The sequence below is a fragment of the Microcebus murinus genome, chromosome 14 (assembly GCF_040939455.1).
Source record: "Microcebus murinus isolate Inina chromosome 14, M.murinus_Inina_mat1.0, whole genome shotgun sequence".
Classification (NCBI taxonomy): domain Eukaryota; kingdom Metazoa; phylum Chordata; class Mammalia; order Primates; family Cheirogaleidae; genus Microcebus; species Microcebus murinus.
In genome coordinates this window covers 76,809,892-76,832,744 of record NC_134117.1, presented here as the reverse complement: position 1 = coordinate 76,832,744, position 22,853 = coordinate 76,809,892, and positions in this window count along the sequence as shown.

Genomic DNA, 22,853 nt, shown 5'->3' with positions numbered 1-22,853 from the left:
AGTGTTGGCTCAGTTTGGTTTGTTTCTTACCCAGTAGTAAAACTTTATTGAAATACATTTTAAAAATAGCCCAATAAAGTGGCATCGTTAACCATTTCTCTTTTTTTTAAATTGAACTGTTTATTTATTTATTTATTTTATTTTTTTTTTGCTCAAGAAACTGAAATCTATGAACTGTTTATTTTGATGGCTCAGTTTTCAGAAAAAAAAAACCACAAAAACAAAATGTCAACTGAAAAGCAAAACAACCACATTTGTGGTCCATTAGTATGCTGATCACTTGCTCCTGTTTCCTGGGATCACTCTCTTGGTCTGGGTGCGAGAGTCACCCTTCCTGGGAGGCCCATGGCCCCTGTCCTGCAGCAGTGGCAGGTGTACACTGCTCTTTTTCCAGTGAAACCACTTGACTCAACCATTTGGTTATGCAAACGAAAAAGCAAAGGCTCTGTTTGCAGATCTCTGAAATAGACATTTGAGAAGCCAAGACCTTAAAAAGCCTATTGTTCCCATGCTCGGGTACAAGGGGCCCCAGTTGTAGGCAGAGCTGCCTCCCTCAGGTTGGGTTGCCTGATGGGAAATGCCTCTGAGCAAGGTGTTAGACAACATTTGCCTGCTTGGGCCGGACCTTTGTGAACATGTGTGTCCCTGTTTGAGTGGCAGTTTGGAGGAATTTGAGAGCTGAGACTCTACAGACTGAAGGAGATTGGTTAAGTCCCACCTGCTCTTCGCATGGGATTAACAAGTCAGGGAAAGCTTGGTCCAGACCTTACCACTGATGTCCCCATGTGTAGTATTTAAGACCAAATCTTCTGACTCCAAGGAATGCATGGGCATTGCTGTCTCTGCCAGCAGATTCTAGGTTCCATTCCCATGTTCTGATTTAATGAGTCTGAGATGGGACCCAGGAATCTTAATTATTTACACATACTCCACTTCTGATGTACATAGACCCTTGCCCTCTGAGAGAAGTGGCATCAGGGTGTCAGGGCAAGATCATTTGCTTGTAGGCAGAGTTGGGCACTTTGCCCTAGGGGAGTGGGACTGCCCTCTGCCAGCCATCCCAGGAAGGGCAAGGAAGGCTGTCCCTAGACAGGCGAAATAGGATGTCTCTTCTCTCCTGACCTCATGCTCTTGGGCCTGGATTCCAGAAAACCTAGAAGGGCTTGGAAATACTCCTGAGGGGTGGGGGTGGGAGGAGCTAGCCCCCAGAGCATGGAGGTAAATTAGGGTTTCGGCTGGCAAATATCCTATGGCAGGTACCCCATGAACATGGCCACTTACCCCTGAGCTCCAGCCAGCTCTTGCTAACAGCTGCAGCACGCCTGCTCTTCTGCTAGGCCTGCGTCTGCTCTTGTGGTAGAGGGAAGGGCCAGAGGAACATGCTCCCAGGTAAGCAGAGCAGCAGCTGTGGCTGTCAAAGCCAGTGGCCCTGGAACCTGCTGGAGGTGAGTCCAGACAACGTGGACTCCCAGAGCCCAGGACGGGGAGGGAGACCGCTGGGGAGCACAGCCCCATCACTCCTGTCCAGAAAATGGGCACTTTGGAGCACCTAGATTTGACCATGCAGGAGGACTCTTCTGGAGCAGATTTGGGATTTTATTGCTAATCTATCACTTGTACCCCTAGACCAAGAAAAGCCAGGCAGCATTTGGGTTAAAATTATTTTCCTTGTTATACATATCTGTTTATCAAAATCCACATTGACATTGGTGGGGGGGGGGCGTCTTTTATTTTGAATAAAAAGCAATACAGGCCAGGTATGGTGGCTCACACCCGTAATCCCAGCATTTTAGAGGCTGAGGCAGGAGGATTGCTTGAACCCAGGAGTTTGAGGTTGCAGGGAGCTATAGTCACACCACTGCACTCTACCCTGGGCAACAGAGAGAAACTGTCAAAAAAAGAGAAAACGCAACACAAGCACTCCTCGCTTTGCAGAATCGGTGTGCTCCAGCGAAGGGCAGTGGCCAGCAGGAGGGGGGTTGAGAGAGGGAAGGGACAGCCCCGGAGGATGTGTCGGGTTTCAGCTGTTCAATCTGCAGCCACGCTCAAAGGAGACGGATGTGCCCACCCAGGGAGTGAGCCTGCAGCTCACTGAGCCTGGTGACTGCCGCGAGCCCGTGTGGGATGGGGAAAGCTGGGCTGGGAACCACGGCTGTAAGTTTTGTACAAAGTGCTTCTTTTTCTATTAACTTTTATTTTAGACTTAGAAGTCTAAAATATAGACCCTATATTTCTGAACTGCTATAACTGTTGTACTACAAGTTATTCCCCAATTCATTATGGTTTTTCATATCTTTTAAGTCCAACCACTGACCTAGACTTTACACACATAGGATCTGGTTACCCCAAATTTCTCACAGTTCCTCTAAGGAAGCCACAGCCTTTTCTTTTCTCCCCCTTTCTCGTGCAGCTTCCTCTTCCTAGAACGCCCATGCCGTGCTCCCTGCTCGACAAAATCTTACGCAGTCTTCAAGTCACTGTCACCTGTCAGGCCCTTCTGGAAGCCTTCCCTGCCCCCATCCCCAGCCCTGTAGCTACGACCTCATGGCCCTCCCACTGTGGCATCACAGCTGAGCGTGCTGGCTTGCTGGTGCCCCAGCCTCCGCGTGATGCGCTTGTGGGTGAAGATGCTCACTTCTCTTCGCATTATGCTCTGGATGAGTAGGGCCAAATTCAGCAGCATGTTGAAGAAAATCCAAAATAACAGTGGTTGAAACCAGTTAGCAGTGGGATGTCATAGAGGTTAACTTTATGTATCAACTCAGCTGGGCAATGGGTACCCAGATACCTGGTCAGGCAGTATTCTGGGTGTTTCTGTGAGGCTGTTTCTGGATGAGACTAACATTTGAATCGGTGCACTGAGTTAAGCAGATGGCCCCCATACACTGGAGACCTGAGTAGAACAAAAGCAACGTAAGGGAGAATTCGCTTTCTCCATCCTCCGCCTGACTGCTGTAAAGCCGGCACGTCGGTCTTCTCCTGCACTTGAACCGGAACTGCACCGCCGGCTCTCCTGGTTCTCCAGCTTGCGGACGGTAGACCGTGGGGCTGCCTGCTCTCGCAGCTGCAGGAGCAATTCCACACGGACACAGATAGACATAGACCTCGACCTAGACCTAGCTTTCCTACTGGTTCTGTCTCTGCGGAGAACCCTGACTAGTACAGAAGGCTAGATCTGCAGCCACTCCTCAGTCCCCAGACACCCCTGCCTCTTGGCTCTGCCATCTTAGCATGGAGCTCTGCGGTCCACGATGGCTCCTGAGTTCCAGCCACCAGGTCTGCATTGCAGGCAGCTAGGAGGAGGAAGGGACAAGAGAAGGGTTTGCTCCCTTCCCTTTAAAAAGAACTCTCAGAAGCCCCATGTGATCCTCCACTTACATGGCCAAGCCTAATGACAAAAGGGACAGGAATTGGAGATGTTCAGCCACACCGCAGCACTCTGCTAATACACCTTGTTAGCAAAGGAGGCGGGAAGATGAGTGTGAGTGACGAGCAGCTGCACCTCGTGCTGGCGCCATAGGTGCTGGCGGTGTCCGCCGAGGGCTCCTGACGCCTGGTCTTGTGATGAGCTGAGTGTTTGGGGTCCAGGAACATTTCTACACAGTTCTAAAGTTCTTCTTACCTCCTTTCTCCTCCTGGATACTACAGGCAGACTCATTATAAAACATCGTGGATTAATCTGTAATTTAAAGTTATCCCAATAAATCTGCCAACAGGACTTTTTGAAAACAAGACAAACTAATTATAAAGTTTATATTGAAATACAAATAAACAATAATCACTAAAAATAGAATAGAAATTCAAAAATTTCTAACAAACAGAGGAATGTAGTATATGATCAAGGGCTTTTCAAATCAGTGGGGAAGAGCGATTATTCTTAAAATGTTGTTAAGGCAATTGGATTGCCATCTGGAGGAACAACTACATTCCTACCTATCTTTGTCCTAGAATAAACCCCAGATGTAATAATAAAATCACAAACTTGAAATTTTTTATAAACTTAGAGTGGAGAAGGCCTTTCTAAACATGATTCAAAACCCAAAGGCACAGAGACCAAAGGGATAAATTCAACTTCATAAGAATAAATATTTTTTTTAAAAAAAAAGCAAATGTAGCGGTGGCTCACGCCTGTAATCCTAGCACTCTGGGAGGCTGAGGCGGGCAGATTGCTCGAGGTTAGGAGTTCGAAACCAGCCTGAGCAAGAGCAAGACCCCGTCTCTACTATAAAGAGAAAGAAATTAATTGGCCAACTAATATATATAGAAAATTAGCCGGGCATGGTGGCGCATGCCTGTAGTCCCAGCTACTCGGGAGGCTGAGGCAGGAGGATTGCTTGAGCCCAGGAGTTTGAGGTTGCTGTGAGCTAGGCTGACGCCACGGCACTCACTCTAGCCTGGTCAACAAGTGAGACTCTGTCAAAAAAAAAAAAAAAAAGCAAATATAACATCAAAAGTTAAAAATTAAAATGTGTGTGGGGTAAAGCATTCTCAACTCATGCCTTTAATCTATACAGAGCGCCCACAAATCAATAAGAAAAAGACTAACAGCCTAACGAAAAAACGCATATGGGAAGAGAAAATTCACAGAATTGTAAATATAAATGATCCTTGAACATAGGAAAAGATGTTTAACCTCACTCACACTAAGATCAATGCAAATTGAAACTAAGACACTCAATCCAAAAAAATGCGACAACACTGTGTTGGTGGGACTGGGGACAGGCGTCCATGCGTTGACAGAGGCAGTATAAATTGACAAAGTGTCTGCAGAGCAATCTGGTATTATTTGTCAAAAAATTTAAAACATGTATTCTTCTATTCCGTATATTCCCCTTAAAGGGATTTATTCTAAAGATCGTGTATATATCTACACATACAGGCATTATGCACACGAAGACAGTCCTGTGTGCGTGGCTCGCGATGACAAAGGATTGGACGCTGCCCCACGTCCACTAGCGAGGCACGAGCTAAACAGGCCCCGCTCACTCTTGCCGCAAGTCCTCTGGTCAAAATAATGAGAAAGCCCTTTGGAGTACTGTTGAGGAAGCTCTCTAAGAGACATTGCTTAAATCAAGGAGTATATATACTACGTTATAATTTATGAAAAAATGAGAAAGAACACATGTATGCACGTTGAATCTGTGTAAAATACCAAGAAACAGGAAGCAGTTACCTCTAGAGAGAGAGGCCTGGGGCTGCAGAGGGACAGCTGTGAGCAGGAGACCTTTTCACTATACATCCTCTCTACCTTTTAAAATCTGTGTATTTTATGTCATTTATTCAAAAATAATGTTTTAAAAAATAAAGCAGTTAGGTTTAGATTGACAGAGAAACCAGACCTTAGCGTAGAATCAACTGAAAGACTATTTGAACTAATGAGAGAATTCAGTGTTTGGAGAAAGATCCAAAAGTCACTTGCCTCAAGAAACGGTGCCGGGACAACTAGATAGCCCATGCAAAAGAACAAACTGGACCCCTCCTTCACATCACATAAAAAATTAACTCCAAATGGACCAAAGACCTAAATGTAAGAACCAAAATTATAAAATTCTTAGAAGAAAGCCTGGAGGTAAATTTTCATCACCTTATATTTAATAATGATTTCTTAGATATCACACCAAAACACAAGCAATAACTACAAAAATAGATAAATTGGATATCATCAAATTAAAAACTTTTGTCTTTCAAAAGACGCCGTCAAGAAAGTGAAAAGGCAACCCACAAAATGGGAGAAATTTTTTTGCAAATCGTACATCAGATAAAGTACTTGTATCTAGAATATATAAAGAACTCTTACAGTTCGATAAAAATAAACAAGTTAAAGATGGGCAATGAATCTAAATTCTCCAAAGAGATACAAATATAGCTATATACAAATAGCTAACAATACATGAAAAGATGCTTAGTATCACCAGTCAGCAGGAAATGCAAATTAAACTCATAATAACATACTATTTCACACCCATTAATATGGTTTTTATCAAAAAGCCAACAAGTGTTGATGGGGATGTAAGGAAACAGAGCCTCACACACTGCTGGTGGGAATGCAAACTGAGCAGCTGCTTTGGACAACAGTCTGGCAGCTCCTAAAACAGTAAAACATAAGAGTTACCATCTCACCTAGCAATTCTATTCCTAAGTATACACCCGAGAAAAATGAAAACATATGTTGACACAAATGTTTGTGGCAGCATTCATTTATAATAGCCAAAAGTTGGAAATAATCCAATGTCCATGAACTGATAAATGGAGAAACGAAAGGTAGCATATCCATCCAATGGAATATTATCCTACCGTAAAAAGAATGAAGTACTGATACATGCTACAACATGGATGAACCTTGAATACATCATGCTTAGTAAAGGAAGATCATGTATGATAGGCGGCCATTCATATGAAACGTCCAAAGGCAAGTGCACACAGACAGAAAGTGGATTGGTGGCTGCACAGGGCTGGAAGAAGAGGTACTGAGGAGTCATAGCTAACGGATAAGGGGTTTCTTTCTTTAACACGATGGAAGCGTCCTATAATTGATTGCAGTGATGGTTGACAAGTCCATGAACATACCAAAATACATGGAACAGACATTTGAAATGGGTGAATTGCATATATGTGAATTTTACCTCAATTACCAAAAAAATTCAATCACCTCCTCCCTCTAAACTATCTGAACAATTTTAAAAGCAATGAGATAATATCTACATCTATCTATGCACACTGGTTTTGCAAAGATGTCCATATCACGTATGCATAAACAGTTTTCTGGTGTGTGTGTAGTGTGTGTATACACATTTGCACAGCAAAAATAGGCCAGGAAGAATATCACTGCCCAGGGTTATCTGACAGCAAGGTAAGTAGGTAGGAGAACAGGAGGGAAACCTTCTTCTTGACTTTATATCTGCATTGTTTGAATTTTTACGATGAGTACATGCTACTTTCTTAGTATACAATAAAAAACAATAAAAGGGAAGAATTGAGCTCCTCTACTGGCATCTATCAGTTAGCAAGCCCTGGTAACTGATAATCTATCAGTTATCTGCTTTACATAGATCTGATCTCCTGATGTAGCTGATGATCCTCACGAGAGCCTTGCACAGCCCTACACGGTGTTTTCTGCATTTAACAGGTGGGAAACTGGGTCTCAGTGGAGGTGAGGGACTCAACAAGGAAGCAGAGCCCACGTGCAGGGGACCCCAAGACGCAGCTGGCCCACCCCGTCCCTTCCCGGTGCTGGAACAGGACTCAAACTATTTTTATAATTTTCCCTAAACTGACCTTCTGGGAGTCTACTTCAACAATAATGAGTGACAAGGGCAATCCAGCCACAGTGCCCATATAAGATAAACCAGTTTCATGTAAAAAATTTTAAATTTCACCAGAATTTAAAATAGAGCTTAAATAACACCAGAGGAGGTTCAGAGCAGCTGGCTCCAAGACCTGAATGATTCTTGCAGTTAAAACGTTCCAGTCACTTAGACATTCATTAGGGATTCAGCGTCACTGGGGAAATGGGTTAGAAGAGTTAAATGCCCAATTCATAATGGAAAAGTATCCGAAACAACGTGTTGATCACGGTCCTCTCTGAAACAAGCGGTGGGGCGGCACTGAAGCCAGGTCCACAAGGCCTTTACATAGCATGTGCTGCTTGGGAACTGTCCTCGAGACACATCTATTTTCCCTGGTTTTGAAAATGCTTCCAAAACAAGTAATAGGATCTCAGTGATTTTCTTTAGAAATGAAAAAAATATATATATATAAAAAACAACCCAGAGGCCTCATCATATTTTTAACTCTTTGCATTTTTCCCAAAAGAAAATGGTGGATCTGTTTCCAGAATAAGGGAGAATAGATACTGAGTAGCCAAAACAACAGTGTCCCCATCTCCTGAACATCTCCCACCGGACAGACAGCCTGTGGTCAACCCAACTCATCTTCTCCCCAGCTCCATCCCTACAACTGCATGCCCATACGAATTAAAGTTCTGATCAGCGACCTGCTTACTCTGCTTGGAAACCTGGGGACAGCCACAATTGCTCCTTCGCCGCCTTCTCTTGCTTTGACTTCTGAAATGCACTAATCTGCCCTTCCCTCCACAACGGGGGAGTTTCCACCTGGCCTGGGGCGTCCACGTCTCTCACCTACACTATTTCTCTGGATCCCCACCTCATTACTGTCTCCACCATCTCCTGCAAACCGCTCTACTAAAGGCATCTTTCTGCCCCATCCATCTGCCCCATTCCTTCCCTCCCGCGCATGCCTGGCTTCACAGCAGCTTTCCATGGTCATGCCGTGCCTGGGCCTCCCGGCGCTGCCAGCCTTGGCAGGAGCGAGCAGCACACTCGGCCAGCTGGTGCGCCTGCCCCGACCCCGGCTCTCGTGTCCAGGCCACGAGGGTGGTGAGAGCACAGAGGGCGTGTGCTGTGGCTCCGGCAGTGGCAGCCACACCCAGCTTCTGGGGGCAGCCGCGACACCCACCCTCCAGCAAGCTTTGTGGTACAAGCTGCCATTTCTGGCCTCGGCAGCCCAGGCCATGGCTCCTACCAGGCCTGGCTTTGTGGGGTGACCGGGGTTACCTCTGGCTTCAGAGCCTCGCCTTGTTCCTGTATCTTACTCTGCCTGCTCCTCCAGCCTTCCAGGCAGTTCTTTGAGCTCTGTGGTCTCCTTTCACACACTTCCTTTTTAGCCTTCCTCAGCCAGAGTCACCTCTGTTGCCCACAGCTACAAAGTTTGACTGAGACACCTCCAAGGGGCTTCGGGATAAAGACTAAACTCTTCAGCCAGGTGTACAGACCCTGTCTGATCTGGGCCTCTCTCACCTGTCCCCCAGCGCCGCCCACCCACAGCCCCAGGTGACCGGCCAGCCAGGCCCTTCACACTCACAGACCTTTGCCTCCCGTCACCCCTTCTTCGCCTGGTGAACTGCCCAACTCAATGCTCCTCTGGGCATCGTCCCCCCACCCCGGCGACAATGGGCCCCCTCCTCCAGTCCTCTGCAGCCCTCGCTCTCTGCGGGCCCTGAACCAACGCCTGGCGGCTGGTGTCCGTGTGTGCCTGTCTCTCGAGAGGGCCACGGAGCTCCTCAGAGCAGCGATGTGTCATCCTCTATGTCTTTGTGACCCTGCCGCAGAGCTGGCACAGCACTTGTCACGTGGCAACCCCGGCAAACACGCAGTTGGCGGCAGGAGGCAGGGAGGCCGCATCCCGTCCTGCTGGGCCGGACAGCACCCTGCACCCTCAAGGGGCAGCATGGTGTCACGCTTGCTAAGGCGCTCTGGGAAGAGTGCTTAGCACAAACCGTTGCTGAGACTTCGGGGCGTCTCCCTTTGGGGGTCAGCTGGCCTGTTGCAGAGAACTGCCTTCCTTCCACTTTCTCCAGCAAGGATGCTGTTGTTTAAAGGGTTCACTTCTCCCCACTCCGGCTACATGGTCACCTGACACTCCTTGCCCTGCTCTGCTGCAGCTGAAACTCGTGTCCAGACAGGACAACAGCACCCGGGCCACAGTGATTGACTTCTCTGAGGCCAGTGTGAGTTACACTTCTTATCATTTGGAACCAAAATGTTTTCTGCTTGATCAGCCACCAAACTCAATGGTGGGTGCCCAGCATAGATCAAATCACCAGGCCAGGCGCAGTGGCTCATGCCTGTGGTCCTAGCACTCTGGGAGGCCGAAGCAGGCGGATTGCTCGAGGTCAGGAGTTCGAAACTAGCCTGAGCAAGAGCGAGACCCCGTCTCTACTATCGATAGAAATAAATTAATTGGCCAACTAATATATATAGAAAAAAATTAGCTGGGCATGGTGGCGCATGCCTGTAGTCCCAGCTACTCAGGAGGAAAATCGCTTAAGCCCAGAAAGTTGAGGTTGCTGTGAGCAAAGCTGACGCCACGGCACTCACTCTAGCCTGGGCAACAAAGCGAGACTCTGTCTCAGAAAAAAGAGCAAATCGCCAGTGCTCAGAGCAGCTGGAGAGCCTCGGCCACCTCTCACACAGCGGCCAGGCAGCTCCCTGAAGCTCCTGGCACATCTGCTCCGGGCTGGGACTTGAATCGCCCACGCACCCACAGCAGCCAACTGCATTGTTCCTCTCACTTGGGCACCCTCAGAATCTTCTCTGTCTCACCCAGCCCCGCCCCTCCTTCTCCGCATTCCCTGGGGGCTCTGCCCCTCCCCCTACCCAGAAGCAAACACTTTCCCATTTTATCATCAGACAGCTAACTTTCCCCCTTGTCTTGATTCCAGGCAGACATAGACCACAGTTCTGGAAGCTTCACCCCGTTACCTGTTTTGAGTGAGGAATCCATGGCATGCTCTTCATGTATGTTCATGAGTTCTCAGCAGTCTGTGAGCTAGCAAGCCTTGCTATCCATATTTTTAAAAACTGTCTTTCAGAGAGTGAAGTAGCTTGCCCATGGCCCCAGGGGTGGCTGGGAGCAGAGTCCAGGCTCAAACCCAGGTTTGTGTGACCCGGGTTAGGCTGAGAAAACAGCATGGGCGAGCAGACTGCGGATGGATACAGGAGATAACAGCAGAGGTGGCTGAGAACAGTCGGATTCACTTCTGAGGCCCAGAAGGTGTTAGAACATGGTAGGACTTTTGGCGAAGGGACAGAGTACGTGTCGTAGATAGAGCTCATCCTGAAAAACAACCGTGGCTGTGAAACACTGGGAAAAACCGCCCCATTTCCCAACCCGCTGTTCAGGCTGTCGCAGGGACTGTTGCTGTTTTCCAGATAGCTAGACGTGCACGGTACGGAAGTTCTGGCCTGTCCCCACGTGGAGAGTCGCCAGCCTGGTGGCCGCTGCGTCGTTCAGAGCACACATTCCCACAGGCGGTGAGAGCCCAGCAAAAAGTGCCCCAGATCCCTTACTGAACAAAATAGTCTTGGTCAGGACTGTGTTTGAGGACATGCTCTGACGCTGCTCAGATAGAAGTGGGTGCCACGGTACGGAACCGGGGCACGGGGAAAGGAAAGACCGCCGTCATCCTGTCAGCCACACGACACGCACAGCTGCCCTCGCTACCAGCAGTACTGGAAACTTAGCCTCTCAGTTCTCAGTTTTCTCACCTAGAAAATGGGGGTGGCAACAGCATCTCCCCCCTGGGACTATCACAAGGACAGGATGAAAGCACATGGAGAACAGAGCCCACCGTGCTCAGTGACGCCACCAGGAAATGTGAGCATTAGGGATGATTATTCTGGTTTTTGTGCGCGTGTGTGTGGACTTTCTCATTTTTACTCAAAGGACATATATTGTTTTTCCCATTGGGAAAAACATGCTTTCTAGGATCATTGGCAATAAAGCTTCCGTTTTCTTTGGCCTTTCTGGGGTCAGCAGTTCTGAGAAGAAAATGACCACAGGGCATTTTCATTTTGCACTTCAGCTGGAACAAGAGGTGACAAACGGTGTGTGGACAGAGACAATTTGTAATATAGTTCCACCCTGGCCTCCACATTTTGGGAAAACAGCCCACATCATTCCCTCCTGCCTGCACACATGGAGAAAACCTAGAGAGCCGGGGTCAGAGCCACACTGGCCAGCGCGGCCGGGCTGCCGCGGCCGGGCTGTGCCGGGCGCTGCCTCGCTCCCTGTGTCTCACAACGCCTGGTGAAGAAGCGCCCGGGTGCAGAGGCAGCGCGGCTCAGGGGCTCACATAAGGGGTCTGGAACTGACCTATCTGAGCCTCAACATCTTCATCAGTAGCATGAAAAGAAGACATGCCCCATGGGGCACCGTGAGGATTAGAGGTGTTATTAGGCGGAAGGGACCAGGAGCAGAGGCTGACACCCAGTAACGACTTCAAAGTGCTGTTATTTTTGTTCTCACACCTACCCAGTGGCAGAGTAGAATGGGCGTCCACCACGGCAATGCCCCGCACCCATATCCCCTTCTTCTGGAAGGCACACCCCACTTCTACCTGAGGGCTCCTCCTCCATTCATTGCACACAGTCTTGGGTAAACTGTCCATCAAACGACCCCAAGAAAGTTACGGGCCATTTGGGCCATTACGGATGGCCCAAATGTTAATCAGGTATCCTTTTCTAGAACCTAACACTTAAGGATAGTAACAAAATGACTGAAGGTGATTAGAAATCTAGGAATCATTTGGGAACAGGGCATGGCCCAGGCTTTCCATGAGCTTCTGCTGCTCAGATCCTCGGATCTCTCCTGAACGCATCTGCCTCCAGCCCACAAGCTACTTCCCGATCTTCCTACATGCAGATTCCAGAGGTCATTTCTGCAGCTTGCAGTGAAAGAACTCAAACACATCCTTCAAGAAATCTTCCTGTTTCAGCACACTCCTCTGCTCCAAATATATAACAATGACAGAAAAAACTTTTAAAAGAGAGTACACTAAAAAACAGTTCCAAAAAAGATGAATATCTCTGGAGCCAGACGCAGGACAGAAGTGCAGTGTAGGAGACGGTACGGAAGGCACAGGTTCCTGAGCACTGGTGCCAGAGCAGGGAAGGAACCTGGGAGTTTGGCTTTCACAGGGTAATAGCACTAAAAGGTGTCCCTTGTGAGAGGGAGGACCAGTCTCTGCTGACAGTCAGGCGTTAGGACACGGAACTGAGGGTCAGGAAATATGGCTGAAACAAACCCTGCCCAATACCTGGAACACCAGATTCTCTGAGGCCCTGAAGAGGAGGCTGGATAAAGAACCTAAGCTAATCAAGCCCCCCTGGTGGCTTCTCGTCTGAGCCTAGGACCTCTCTGGCCTCCCCATAGAATAGGATCCTAAAGTTCCATGTAATGCATAGTCCTAGATGGGATTAGCTGTGGCTTTGTGAAGACAACCACAGAAATAAAGAACTGATAGACAAGGCAGAAGAGAGAAGAGAACAAACTGGAACAAAACAAAAGGCCTAAAATATCCTACTCAAAATAAGCCAACAAATCAGTATTGCCAAAATATGAAACGGAGAATTGTAAATACTAAAAATGATGGTCGGCAAATCAACCATGGGAACACGGATTCACTCTAGGTACAATTGGGTTTATAAAACAGCCTGACAAATACTTCAAAATTATTATAAGCTACTCAAAGTGATTTTTAAAATAGTATTCATTAAAAATTAAAAAAATACTTTTAAAAAGGCAGAAATGAAGAATGCATACTAAAATGAAATATCAAGTATATATAAACAATTTAGAAATCTTAGTAAAGTCATTGAAATATTTAAAAAACTCACTAGGATAAATTCTAGATAGAAAGTAGTTGAGAACAATACTAAACTGGAAGACAGTCCTGGGGAATTTACTCATGATACAAGATACAGAGACACAGACATTAAAAGATGTATTTGAAAAAGCAGTTATGAGACCTGAAATCTACTTAGAGATATACTAACATCTATCTAATAGGGATTATAGAAGCAGGGAATGGGGAAAATAGAAAAACAAAACAACAACAAAAACCCACACATATTTGAAGAGATAATAGCTGAGAAATTTCCAGAATTGAAGAAAGAGTTCTTCCAGTGCACCAACAATACTGAGCAGGATAAAGAAAGATAAATCTACACATAGAGAAATTGTAACAAAACTGTGGAGCATTAAGGGTAAAAGGAAAATGTTAAGAGCTACCAGAAAGGAAAAACAAGTTGCTAAGAGAGCAACGATTAAACTGAGGGAAGATTTTCCATCAGCAAAAATGAGAGCCAGGACAATGGAGTCACATCTTCAAAAGGGCTGAGGATAAAGAACTGTCAAGTTGGAATTTCATGCCAGGTAAACTACCATTTGTGAATGGTAATAAAAGCGATTTTTATACCTAAAAGACTAAGAGTGTACACCTCTACAGATTCCCACTAAAGAAATGGCTTGTTAACTGGGATTTGTTTTAATCGGGTACAGTAAGACTCGCAGACACAGAAACGAGTGTCTAAAGGCAAAAATTTGTTAGTCTCATGGCTCCCCGTACCCGGGAGGCAAGTCACGCCAGGTAGGGCCACACGCACAGGCAAGCCCGGGCGATCAGGAGGCAGAGGGAGTGAGAGGGAAATGGAGGGAGGAGCATTTTCATTATGGTTTCCCTGGGAAGAAAAGGACAAGGGAGGGTGAACGGGCTAGGACCGGCTCGCTGGAGTAGGTTCAGCAGGCTTTTAACAGGATGGGGACTAGGGCTGTCCCTGGCTGTCTGGCACCGGCCCTTGGGGCAACCAGGGCAGCTGGCCGAGGGTATGGGCTCTGACTGGTCGGTTCACATAGGGAAGACTTGCTCGCAGGGGAGCTTTCTACCATCTCTAGGAAGTGGCCAGCCCTGGGAGGGCAGCCCCTCCAGGGTCAGCAAGGCCCCAAAATGTCAAAGCATCAGAAAATAAAAAATGTGATAAATATAGATTGTATTTCAGCCCAAAGTAAAATAAACTCAGAAGGAAGTTGTGGGATTCAAAATACAATGCTGAACACAGGGAAAAATAAAACATGTCATCAAATTTAATTAAAAAGTAAAATAGTAACAGTAATAATAAAATATTAATAATATAATTTCTGTGTTTAACAATATTGTTTTTGGATAAGAAGACTAAAATGGGGATTTTTCAATGAGTAGCTAAAATTTGCAAAGTTCCTTTGTTAAGAAGTAGGTTAGAAATATATCAACTAACAACTTTTTTATAAAATCATACGCTTAAGAATGTATACTAAATATTAATATTTATTGCTTTCAAACCAGCAGAGTATAAATTGGATTAAAGAAAATTTAAGGGTCGGGAGAGGTGGCTCACACCTGTAATCCTAGCACTCTGGGAGGCCGAGGCGGGCAGATTGCTCAAGGTCAGGAGTTTGAAACCAGCCTGAGCAAGAGCGAGACCCCGTTTCTACTATAAATAGAAAGAAATTAATTGGCCAACTAATATATATAGAAAAAATTAGCCGGGCATGGTGGCTCATGCCTGTAGTCCCAGCTACTCAGGTGGCTGAGGCAGTAGGATTGCTTGGGCCCAGGAGATTGAGGCTGCTGTGAGCTAGGCTGATGCCATGGCACTCACTCTAGCCTGGGCAACAAAGTGAGACTCTGTATCAAAAAAAAAAAAAAGAAAATTTAAAACTTGTATTCAACAAAAGGTAGGATAAATAAATTGGTAAGATCAGCTACAGTTTGGAAAAGGATACTTGTATCATAAGTAACTGTCAAGGATAAGATTCCAGGATGTAAAAACAACCCCTAAAATCCAGTATGACAAAGAAAAATAACAAAGAGTTTCAACTCTATTTGTTATGCTTTATTGTTTCAAAAATAGGTAAGACACATATGTCAGGATTTAATCAAGACAAGTGGTTCATGGGTATACTGATGTCTGTTCTCAGATCTGCTTTACCTTTTCTGTATATTTTAAATATTTAATAATTATTTTAAGAATTAGAAAGAACCGTGAACGTTATAGCAGGATCAAACACATACAATTCCCATTCAATTCCCAGGTCTTCCCTTAATTGCCACACTAGAGAGCAAGTACTCACTGTCCCATCCCAAACGTGGTCCTAGCTGAGGCCTGGCAGCTCGGGATGGACGAGAAAAGGATTGTGGAGCAGAGATCTTTGCCTCTTCAGAGGAAGTGCCTTTCTTCCCACTGTTCAGAAGGAGCTGAAGATTCCACATGGGTGGCAGGCGTGGTCTTCCAGCCGGCCTTGCCCCGGGGGAGCCAGTCCCTTTTGGCGTTTTCTTCACACTGAGCCTCACGCATGGTGTCTGGTGACAGGGGCCACTGGCTGCTGCATGGGCTTACAGGAGGACGAGGAGGACAGCGCTGTGACTTCTGCAGCTGAGGCCCCATTTTCACTGGCTGCTCAGGACTGCTCACTTCCCAGCACCTCGGGACCTTGGACTAGAGGCGTCAGTATGGGAAACCCAGGTCGCAGTTAGGCAGAAGACGGGAAAAGTGAAGTCACATTCAGGCCATGGGATGTTTCCAATCCCATATTCTACACGTTTTCAAAAAAATTTCAGCTTCAAACACAAAATTTCTAGAAGTTGCTCCTTAGACAGCTTGGGAGGCCCAGGTAAGCCAGCAACTCCAGTTTAAAGCCAAGACGCATGTTGTTGCAGTCGTTGTTCAGCTCACAGCTGCTCAGCTCTCATTAATCATGAACAGCTTACCTTTTAGAGAGATCTCAAAGGCATTTTGCTGAATGAAAAAAGTCCATTTCAAAAGTTGATAGCTATGTGATTCCATTTATATAGCATTTTTGAAATGACAAAATTATAGAGATGGAAAAAAGATTAATGGTTTGCTAGGGGTTAGGGATAGTGGTGGGGGCGGCGTAAGTATACATGGGTAGCACAAGGGACATTTTTTGTGGGTCTGTATCTTGAATGCAGTGGTAGTTACACAACTCTACACATGTGATTAAAATGGCATAAAACTATACACACACAGTGTACTAATGTCAATGTGTACAGTTCTATATTGTACACATTGCACTATAGTTATCTAAAATGTTATCACCAGGGAAACTAGGTGAAGGGTACATGGGATCTCTATACCATATTTGCAAATTCTTATAAACCTATAATTATTTTAAAATTAAAATTTAAGAAAAAATAACTTGTGTATAAAAAGTTAAATATATAGACTAGGTGTTTATAAACTAGTATATATGGTAATATATAGTATATATGGTAATACATAGACTAGGTGTTTGCAGGCCAAATCTGGCCCACCACCTATTTCTGTATGACCTGAAATCTAAGAACAATTTTTATTAATATATTTTAAGAGGTTGAAAAATATTTTTTAAAAGAGAGAATGTTTTGTGACACACAAAAGTTATGTAAAATTCAAATTTCAGAGTCCATGAATAAAATGTTATTGGAACACAGCTATGCATATTCATTTATGTATTGTCTATGGCTACTTTTGCATTATCTCAGCAGAGTTGAGTTGTTGCTTGCTATAACTTAATGTCTGTGTCCTCCACAACTCACATGCTGAAATCTAATCCCCAGTGTGATGGTATGTGAAGGCAGGGTTTTGGGGAGGTGATTAGACCATGAGGGTAGGGCCCTCATGAATGAGATTAGTAACATTAGAAAAGGGACTCCAAAGAACTCCCTCACCCCAATTGCGATGCGAGGACACAGTGAGTAGACAGCTATCTATGAACCAGGACGCAGGCTCTTACTAGACATCAAATCTGCCAACACCTTGCTTTTGGACTTCCCAGCCTCCAGAACTCTGAGAAATACATTTCTGTTGTTTATAAGCCACCCAGTTCATGATATTTTGTTATAGCAGCCTGAACAGACTAAGACATTGCTACCAACATCATATGGCCAACAAAGCCTAAATTGCTTACTATCTATTTACAGAAAACGTTTGCCAACCCTTGCTATAGAACACCTAGGGTTTTTATTTATTTCATTATTTTGAACAATGCTGAAATGAAAAATAATTGTACTCTTTGCTATGTGCATATATATAAGAATATCTCTAGGACAGAAAACAAGAAAGGGAGGCATTTTGATTTTTAAGAGATATTGCCAAATCATCCTTCAAAGATGGTTGTTCTAGGGAACAGCTTCCTGGAATGTGAGAGAAATTTGTATCAGGTTAACCCTCCTGCTGATAACATTTACAAACTCTGGACAAAATGTTAAAAGAACAACCGTTTGAGACACTGGAGGTCAACCAAGAGTAGGGATAAATTAATGGGATGTGACTCTTATTAGAAGAGAAGCAAAGTAAGTAAGAGTAAATGAATCCTAAAACAAGCAGAAGAAAAATAGTAAAGATGAGAGTAGAAGTCAATGACATAGAAGATGAAAAAAAAACACAGAAAATTAATACAACTCACAGTAGGTTCTTTCAAAAGATCCAAAAAATTAATTAACTCTAGTCAGACTTGTTAGGAAAAAAACAGAGAGAAGACACAAATTACCAAAATCAGGAATGAAAGAAGAGACATTACTACAGAGCCTACAGACATTGAAAGAATAATAAGGTAATACCAAGAACAATTTTATTTTAATAAATTCAACAACTTACTAAAATGGAAAAGTTCCTTGAAAAACCTTGTATTAGTTTTCTAGCCATAACAAAGTACCACAGAATTTCTCAATTCTAAGGGCTGGAAGCCTGAGATCAAGGTGTCAGCAAGGTTGTTTTCTTCTGAGACCTTTCTCTTTTGTAGATGGATGTCTTCTGTGTCTTTAGGTGGTCTTTCTCCTGACTGTGTCTGTGTCTCAGCTTCCCCTTCTTCCATGGATGCCAGTCATTCTGGGTTAGAGCCCACCATAATTCCTCATTTTAATATAATCACCCCCTTAAAGGCCCTATTTTCCAAACATAGCCACATTCTGAGGTGCTGGCAGTAAGGACTTCAACATTTGAATTTCAGGGGACACAATTCAGCTCATAACAGACAAAAATTATAAAAACTCATTCAAGAGAAAACAGGTAACACAAATAGCCTTAAGTTTATCTTTAAAAATTGAATTCATGGTTTAAAACCTTTCTACAAAAAAACAAAAACAAAAAACCACTCCAGGACCAGGTAGTCTCAATGGTTAATTCTATTAAATGTTTAAAGAAGAATTAATACCATGTCTACATAATCTTCTTCAGAAAATAAGAGACGATGGAACACTTCTCAACTGTTACCAAAATGTGACAAAGACATTATAAGAAAAAAGCTACAGAACAGTATCTCTCATAAACATAGATGCAAAAGTCCTAACCAAAAGTTCATCAAATCAAATCCATCAATGTATAAAATGAGTAATGCATTATTACCAACTGGGTTTATCCCAGGAATGTAAAGTTCATTTAATATTCAAAAGTCAACCAATGTAATCCACCATATTAAAAGACTAAAAAAGAAAAACTATATGATCACTTTAATAGACAAGAAACAAATCTGTCAAAATTCTACATCCATTCCTTGTTAAAAATCCTCGGCACCAGGAATAGAAAAATTTTGCTCAACCTGATAAAGAATATTCAAGAAAAAACTTTGATTAACATCATACCTGTGATGAAAACTAAATGCTTTCCCCCTAAGAACAGGCAACTTCTTACAACTTCTTGCAACATGTTATATGAGGTGCTAGCCAGTTCAGTAAGGCAAAAAAAAAAAAAAAAAAAAAAAGGCATAAAGATTGCAAAGGAAGACATAAAATTCTATTTGCAGATGATACGATTTTTATAGGAAATCCAAAGGAATCTATTTTTCAAAAATTATTAGAACCAGTAGACTTAGTCCCAATATATAAAAATCAACTGTATTTCAATGCACTAACAATGAACAATTAGAAATTGAAATTTTAAAAACATTGTTTATGGTGGCTTTAAAAATTGAAATATTTAGATAACTTTAGCTAAATATGTGTTATTTCTATACACTGAAAACCACAAAACATGGCAGAGTGGAATTTCAAAAGATGCAGATAAATGGAAATGCAGAACATATTCATGGAATGAAAGGTATCATTCCTCCTGAAATTGATATACAGCTTCAACAAAATATCTCTCAAAATCTCAAGTGTTTATTATTGTTTTATAATAAATCTTGAAATTATTTAATATAAGTCTTCTATGTTCTTCCTTTACAAGTTATTTTGGCAATCTAAGCATTTACATATAAATTTTAGAATCAACTTGTCGATTTCTATAAAACAGCTAGACATAATATGGATGGTGATTGTATAGAATCTATAGATCAATTTGGAAAGAATTGATTCTTGACAGCATTAAGCCTTCTAATCTGTAATATGGTATAATTCTACATTATTTGATCTTTTTATACTTTACTGTCTACTGATATTTTGTGCTTTCAAGGTACATGTCTTGCACATATTTTATCATTTGCAGTGCTATGTAATTGACAACATACACATACACAAATGTGCTAAGTTAATTTGAGGGTAGTCTTTTTAACAAATGGTGCAAGATCAATTGAGTATTGTACAGAAAAATATAAATCTTGACCCTTACCTCACACCATACACAAAATAACTTAAAAATGTGTGTTTATAGACCTAAACTTAAGAGACAAAGCTATAAACTGTCTAAAAGAAAATACAGGAGAAAATCCTTGTGACGGTAAGTTTAAAAAACAAATTTTTACTTAGGACACTACTATGGTCTGAGTGTATTCTCCAAAATTCATATGTTGAAATACGAACTCCCCAGGTGATGGCATCCAGACGTGGGGACTTCGGGAGGTAAGTCGTGAAGGGGGCCCTGGTGAATAGGACCAGTGTCCTTATAAAACAGGCCCGGGGGGCTTGTTTGCTTCTCCACCTAGTGAGGACACAACAAGAAGGTGTCACCACTGAGCAAGCAGACTTGCCCCAGTTGCCAGATCTTAGATCTCCCAGCCTCCAGAACTCTGAGAAATGAGCCTTTGTTGTTGGTAAGCCACCAGTTTATGGTATTATGTTATAGCAACCCGAGCAGACTCAGTCACAACAACACATAAACCATTAAAAATGATTAATTGGACTTCGTCAAAATAAAAATCTTCCACTCTCAGAGAAAATCAAACTACAAGCCATAAGCTGACAATATTTGCAAATATATAGATATGATAAAGGACTTGTTTCTAGACTATATAAGGAACTCATACAACTCAATAACACAGAGCAAACAATTCATCTTTTAATGAAATATTTTTTTTTTTTTTTTTTTTTTTTTTTTTTTTTTTTTTTTTTTTTTGAGACAGAGTCTCACTTTTTGTTGCCCAGGCTAGAGTGAGTGCCGTGGCGTCAGCCTAGCTCACAGCAACCTCAAACTCCTGGGCTCAAGTGATCCTCCTGCCTCAGCCTCCCGAGTAGCTGGGACTACAGGCATGCACCACCATGCCCGGCTAATTTTTTGTATGTATACTTTTAGTTGGTCAATTAATTTCTTTCTATTTTTTTAGTAGAGACGGGGTCTCGCTCAGGCTGGTTTCGAACTCCTGACCTTGAGCAATCCGCCCGCCTCGGCCTCCCAGAGTGCTAGGATTACAGGCGTGAGCCACCGCGCCCGGCCAATGAAATATTTTTATTTGCTATAACTGTAGATTTACATGTAGTTGTAAGAACTACATCACATGTTGTCTTTTCCTCCAATGATAACATCTTGCAAAACTCTAGTATAATCACGATCAGCACATACTGACACTGAGACAGCCAAAAGGCAGACATTCCATCACCACAAGGATCCACGTGTCTTCCGCTTTGGGGAGTCCTGCTAGATGCATGTCAGAACTGTGAAATCTATATCCTCCCCACATATCTTTGAAGAATTTTTAAAAAATGTATCTTTGTTCATTTCTTAGGAGAATTCCTTGGCTCTAGCTCCAAACTTACTATTTTGCATTTCACTTTGCTACCCAGTCCATCTATTGAAGTTTTTATTTTGGCAACATTTCATGTTTTCAAAATATCTAATTAGTTTTTATTTTATTTTATGACAGAGTCTCACTCTGTTGCCCGGGCTAGAGTGCTGTGGCGTCAGCCTAGCTCACAGCAACTCCAAACCTCCTGAGCTCAAGCAATCCTCCTGCCTCAGCCTCCAGAGTAGCTGGGACTATAGACATGCACCACCACGCCTGGCTAATTTTTTCTATATAATTTTAGTTGGCCAATTAATTTCTTTCTATCTTTAGTAGAGACGGGGGTCTTGCTCTTGCTCAGGCTGGTTTCGAACTCTTGACCTTGAGCAATCCTCCCACCCCAACCTCCCAGGGTGCTAGGATTATAGGCGTGAGCCACTGAGCCTGGCCTCTAATCGGTTTTTAAATAGTTTGCTATTGTTTTGTGGTAGCAATATTCTCCTTGCCCTCTGAAGTTATTATAGTTCATTTAAAGCCTTATTTGTTCCACGAGCTCATTTTGTTTCCCAGTGTCAATGCATATGTGTATAGGGTTTGGAGCCCTTTTTATGTGGTTGGCTTCCCTCAGTCTGGTGATGGGGCTGCTCCTCTCCCTGCAGGAGGTCCCTCACCGCCTGTCTGCAGCCTTCCTGCACTAGCAGTGAGGCCGCACTGGATCTCCACGGGGCCAGGAATGCATGACACGGAAGAATTCTTTCATGGGAAGCCATGTGGTCTTGTGGACAGAGGCCAAGCCTAAAACCACCACTTCCTCAGCAAGTGACCTTGGGCAAATAACTTTACATGAAGCTCGATTTCTTCGTCTGTAAAATGGGCACATTCCCAACATGCAAAGCCATAGAGAAGGCTATATATGCATAATGTCCAGCAGAAGGCCCAGGGCGGAGCAGACACACTGTGGATGGGGGATGTAAATATTTTTACTTTCTGCCACTTAGAATACTCCCGAGGCAGGATTCGCTGTGTACCTCAACAAATTGTTCTGGACGCTGATGAGACTTAACATCCCCTGTTCAAGCTCAAGCCAACTGTTCCTTTAGGTTGCCCCTGAGCCGACCCCACGGTCAGTATTTCTGCATCTGCTCCACCAATCTCTGTTTCCCTCTGCCTTCTCCAAGCCAGCCTTCCCTGACTCCCACAGCACTCCGCAGCTCTCCCAACTCCAGAACTGCCGACACAACTCATAACCCAGTGAGCCGAACTGTGCGCACGTCACCCCAGCTCGACTCCCGCACGCAGACACACCCCGCTCACCCTGGCCCGACGTCTAGCACGCGGAGGAGCTCCAAGAAGGGCAGAAAGGACACATGACGCCCTGAGGGCCCAGCGCCCTCCCTCTGCTACAGCTCTCCCTGCGTCTTCCCAGGGCAGCAAGACCAGCGAAAGGCTCAGGAGTGCAGAAGCCAGGAGACCTGCAAGCACTCGCTGGTGCTCAAAGGCAAGCTCTCCCACGGGGTGGGTTGCTTTATCCCCGCCATGATTTCCCCCCACTCCCCGCCTCAAGCATCTGCCTCTCCCGGGACTTT